At 35.4% G+C, this 6,000-nt stretch overlaps 1 pseudogene; it reads right to left on the bottom strand.

The window, feature by feature from the left end:
• Nucleotides 1-1,360: 1,360 nt before the first annotated feature.
• Nucleotides 1,361-3,049, bottom strand: LOC141494125 (taste receptor type 2 member 3-like; annotated as a pseudogene).
• Between the last annotated feature and the right edge of the window lie 2,951 nt (nucleotides 3,050-6,000).

Below are 6,000 nucleotides of genomic sequence, written 5' to 3'. Positions count from 1 at the left end.
TAAATTATTGATGTATTGTATACCTCTCAGAGAAATTTCTTAACCTTTTGTGATTCATAGTAGTGTAAAGTCATGAAGTAGTGTTCCATTTGAAAATTTCTTTAATTTTTCCAGCTAGATTGTGTATTAGATAAGAAAGGTAGACCAACTGTCAGAAAAATTCATCTTCCTGAGTCTGGATTTGGACACTGCATTTTTTTTCCTCTCAAAAAAGCTTATCATACAATAGAGGAAGAAATAATAAAACCAGACTACAAGTGAAGGCTTTTGCTTGCTTTCAGAGGATCAATTAGTCTATTTTACAGAAACAGGTTGCCAATCATTCTGACAGGTGGTGGTTTTCATTTCCAACTGCACTTTCCTTTGTACTACAATAAGACTGATCCTATTTTATTATGGACTTGAATGATACTTGAGAAGAATGTTGCTCACACTAACAGCCACTCTAACATCTCTAACAATCATGGAACTGTGCTCTTTAAGAGCTATAACTTATGCACCTTTCCTTGGAATAATAGCTTCTTTAAGAAAGCAATGAATTAAAAATAGGATAAATGAGATCACTGAAACATGCATAGGCATAAGAGCCCAGCACTCAACTGATGGAGAACTAAGATGAAGCTAAATCTGGTTTTATCTGCTCAAGGCCAGATGTTCTTGGGTCAGTGTCACTAGAACTTTACATATATAACCATTGCTATCATAAAGAAAAACATTAAAATCATTGATGGTTCTTAATAATTCTCACAGCATTGGATTCTGTCGTTCATACTTTTACATATAGGAACTTCATCAAGACTCTGAGGAAAAGCTAAATCAGAGGGCTGATTTAAGAATTCAAGTTTTCTTACTTTCAGTTCAGAATTCATCCAGGAAATTGTAGGTGTATGACTTGCATAGATTTTCTTCTTCATGCAGAATTCATTGTCTCTAAATCACAAAGTCACATTGGTATGAAATTTAGATTGAAATGGGTATGGGACCCATTGTCCCAGAATATCTCCATATGTTCAGAATTCTAGAGGTACTCCTAGTCTTTCTCTAATGCCCATGCCTTGAACCCTTACTTGTGCCTTTTCCTTTCAATAATTGGTGCACTAGTTTCATTTAACCAACTAAAATAAAAGAGGTTTTTGTTTTTAACAAAGGAATATTTACTATAGCAATTTGGTCCCCGGAGAGAGTGAATTAAAAGTTAAACCATTTTCTATTTAGTAAGCAATTTCTATATAGCCCTTCCCCCTGCCACCACTCCCTACCCCATCATAACCCCCCTTCATCAATCTGTTTTTTGGAAAATCTTGGCAAGTGATACCTGCTCTTGAACTTTGAGTAGCTTCCTGTCCTGCTCTTCTGAAGCTTATGATACTGTAGCCATCAGCAATATCCTTTCAACTAAAATCAAGAATAGAGACAGGGGCAATAGAGGCAGAACCACCAACTGGGTCATGTCTCTGTGATGGCCTTAGGTCCCTCCCAGTCCTGGAGTCCCACAGCTGCTCATTCACTTTCCTCAAATGATGATCAATAAGGAAAGAGTGAAAGAAAAGATTATGGATTTTTCAATTCTGACTCCAGAGCAGTCAATAGTTTGTACCACATCCTTTGAGGACTGGAGTTAGTTACAGGTTAGCACAAGCATACTGTTGGGGAGCAGAGTCTTTTCATAAGATGTCATCATGCCTTTCCAGAATCATACACTCTTCTCTGTGGGGATTTATTCATTTAAGCAAGCTACATGTACATATACTTTATCAATAACCCTATTATGTACAAATAGCTACTTTAATAATATGCGTTAAAAGAAGGTTCTCCTTGCAATTAAAACAAAAAAGGGGACAAATAAAAATTATCTTCTAGCTTCAATGCCTTTTGCAGAAAATATGCATTTCTCTTCTGAAAGTAAATGGAGAGAGAGAGAGAGAGAGAGAAATGTAGATTTTACAATAGACAAAATCTTCTGTTGGTAATATTGGTACAGTGGAACAGCTGAGTTACTGTCTTTTTGTTAATTGGCATTAAATAGTATTTTGAATGGGAGGAGTCTAAAGAACCGAGACTTGAAGCAGATTAAAGGATTCTGTTCTTCAAGTTTGGTTGGCACAATAGATAGAGAGTTCTGGAGTTCAAGAAGACCGAGTTCAAATTAAACTTCAGACTTTTACCAGATGAACTTAGCCTTTATCTGCCAGTTTCCTCAGCTGGTAAAATGGGGAGCAAATGAAGTATTTGTAAAACATATAAAATAGTTGCTGAAAAATAACAACTGCTTAATAAGCACTTGTTTCTTCAGGTACAGGGTCACATGGTTCCCCTCTTCATGTCCTATTTCTTTATCTGGATCATCCCCAGAAATTGCCTGTTTTAGTTTATTATTGCCAATAATGAGGAAAATTGAGTGTACAGAAGGATGGGCAGCCAAAATTATCTCCATAGTCATCTGTGCCGTACTAGTGTCTGGCAAAAAAAAAAAACCAAAAAAAAACCCAGCTCACTAGAATGGTTAAAAAAGGCAACCAAATATGCAATGAAGAGAAAGAGGAATGAGAGGATGATTTTGGTTGCTCTTTCATGAGCCTCAGTGTTTGGGTCTCTGGATCTAGTCCCATTGTTCTACATCTGCTAGGTGTGTCTTCTCAGGGAGAAGATGATCAGCACATAGGAAATCAAGGACATAGTAAAGGGGATGGCTATCCAGAAGGAAATAATGTTATACTTGAAAATAAAATCTCTTTCCTCTTAATGTCTTCAGTGAAGTTTGTTATGCATATCATTTGTTTGGAAGTAAAAGGATTGATTGCCAAATTCTTTGATGAATGTCAATGTAAAGGAAAGAGAAGAGCACAGAGGCCAGCAGATTCTAACTAATTACGTGGGAAGCCCTCCACTTGAGCCAGAGGAAGGCATGGTGGGAGAAATTGGCAATCTTCAAGCAGTAGAAGATATTGAGACAGGTGGCCAGCCAGATGCTTAAAAAGTTAATAAAAGACCATATCATAGTAATTATGTCCTTTGTTTTGCTTGCTTCTTGCCAATCAGAAGAGAACATTAAAATATCAGGTATGAGCATAGAAAGCAAACAAATCCTGGAGATGGCCAGGCTGGTAATGCTTAAGTCAGACAGACATTTTCTTTCTCTTGACCAAGCTGATACAATTTACTAACCAGATGATGCCATTACAGCAAATACCCAGAATTGAATACAGATTGTCTCAGTCACCAACATGGTTTGGGCTAAACTGTTAAACATGTTTAGGGAATGCCTATCAACCCTGCTCAATCATCTATCTGCTTTTCTGGAGTTTCTCTGACCTGAATGCACAAGAGATAGATACTTGCAGCTATCTTCTGTTATTAATCTCCAGGGTTCTTTCTCCATTGGATATGGTCCTACCATGGGGAGATAGAGCAGAACAAACCTAAACTTAAGAGCTCTTGTCAGGAGACCTTCATGGTTTCCTTCCAAGAAGATATTTTGGTGTATTCTAGACCAGCTTTCAAGTCAGTCCCTATAAATTCATGTATAAAGACTAAACAGCTTTTTACTAAGATGCAAATGGATGCAGTATTCAGTGTCAAGAAAGGAGGGGTGAGAGTCATGTAAAGGAAAATGGTTTGTGCCCTAAACAGAGTAGGATCCGATTTCATACACACTGTAGATTACCCAGTTTCAAACAAGGAAAAGAAAGGTCACAGTCCCACAATAATATAGCTAACTGGGTTTACAATGATGAAGGCAGGATTTGAGTCCCAATTCTGTCATTTGTTGGCTATGAGACTCTAGTTAAGGCATTTACCATCTCAACATCAGTTTTCCTCATCTACAAAATGAGCAGGTTGCATTAGATGATCTGAGATCCCTCTCAGATATAACATCCTATGAGTCTCTGAGAAGTACTAATGTTCTTTGTTAGCCAGATGGTAAGAGATTCCTATCATACAGTAAAGTGGAGGACTATTCAGTGTAATGTGAAATGGATAGATTACCACTAAAAAGTAATTGATTACTAAGAAGTAATGTGATTACTTGTCACATATCAGAATGAGTGTCATTCAGAGGCAAAGATTAAGATAATTCATACCAATTAATTAACTACTAGTAGCAGCAGTAATTAATTATTGCTTCATGGTATTAGCATATATTAATACTGATTAATCTCTATATCTACTTATATAATGTGATATATAGCTTAGAATGAAGTTCTTAGAACTATAATTGCCTAAGTTTAATCTAATGTCATTCTTACTATATTTCCAAGGTTATCAATCTTTATTTTCCTTCTACCAGATGGTAGCAGTGACTTATTCTGTGTAATCCTCAAGAATAGGTCCCTTTCTCAGTCAAGGTCAATAGTGTCATTTAGAACTTGAGAGGTGTAAGGGATCTTAGAAGTTATCTGGTTTAATCATCTCATTTTACAGATGGAGAAACTGAGACCCAGCATGAGTGAGTAAGTGACTTGCTCAAAGTCCACACATAATAAAGAAGGTAGAGCTGGGAATTGAAATCAGGACCTCTGAGTCTTTTGTTTATCAAGCTTTTCACTAAGCCATACTGCTCCCTCAAAAAATTAAATATTTTATTAATATCATTGCAAATTATATAACTAAGTGATCAAGGAAGTAAAGCAGCATGTTGGCTGGAAATAGTGGAAATATTATTTTTCTGTAAAGAGCCTGGATTTTGACTTTTACCTCAGATACTTATTGCCTATGGAACCACAATCAAGTTACTTAATTTCTCAAAATCTCAATTTTCTTCATATATTAAAATGATTCTTGCATTTATCAGGTACTTTCTATGTACAGTAAATCAAATTACTATTCTTAAATAAGCATAAAAATGTGAATCATTTTTATGCAAAGAAGGTGCACATCTGAGTTGTAATGTGCTTATGGGTTGTTTAAATATATAGATATGGCTCTGAGATAGAATGGATAGTTAGCTCAGGAAACTGACCAGCTTTTTTTTTCTTTTTTCTTTTTTCTTTTTATATATTTTTCTCCAATTACCTAGAAAGATAGTTTTCAACATTTTGTTTTTGAAAGATTTTGAGTTCCACATTTTTCTCTTTCCCCCTTCCCTCTCCTGTCCCCAAGAGAACAAATAATCTGATATAGGTTCTACATCTTCAATCATGTCAAACATATTTCCATATTAGTCATGTGGTAAAAGAAGAATCAGAACAAAAGGGAAAAATTCATAAAAAAGAAAAAAACCAAAATCAAATTCTAAAAACTGAAAATAGTATGATTTGGGATGATGATGGTATTTTCCATCAAATTGGAATTGTCTTTCAGCACTGTCTTGTTGAGAAGTCTATCACAGTTGATCATCATACAATGTTACAGTTAATATGTACAATGTTCTCCTAGTTCTCCTCACCTTACTCAGCATCAGTTCATGCAAGTCTTTCCATATTTTTCTGAAGTCCCCCCATTTCTGACTTACAGAACTATAGCATTCGATCACATTTATATACCACAACTTGTTCATTATTCCTCAACTAATGAGCATCCCCTCAATTTCCATTTCTTTGTCACTATAAAAAGAGCTGCTATATGCATATTTTTGTACATGTGTATCTTTTCCATTTTTTTTTATGATTTCTTTGGGATACAGATCTAGTAGTGATATTGCTGGATCAAAGGGTATGCACAGTTTTGTTGCCCCTGGATATAGTTCCAAATTGCTCTTCAGAATGGTTGACTAAGTTCACAAGTTCATTAATAGTGCATTAGTGTTCCAGTTTTCCCACTTCCCTCTCCAACATTGATTATTTTTTTTATCATATTAGTCTATTTGATAGATGTGATGTGGTACTTTTCACTAATCAGTGGTGATTTGGAGCATTTTATCATATGACTATAGGTAGCCTTAATTTCTTTACCTGAAAACTGTTAGCTCATATCTTTTGACCATTTATCAATTAGAGAGTGACATGTAGTCTTATAATTTTGATGCAGTTCTCTGTATAATTTAGAAATGAAGCTTTTTTC

The sequence above is a fragment of the Macrotis lagotis genome, chromosome 7 (assembly GCF_037893015.1).
Source record: "Macrotis lagotis isolate mMagLag1 chromosome 7, bilby.v1.9.chrom.fasta, whole genome shotgun sequence".
Classification (NCBI taxonomy): Eukaryota; Metazoa; Chordata; class Mammalia; order Peramelemorphia; family Peramelidae; genus Macrotis; species Macrotis lagotis.
The sequence above is the reverse complement of the archived record's forward strand: the minus strand, read 5'-3'. Positions and strand labels throughout refer to the sequence as shown.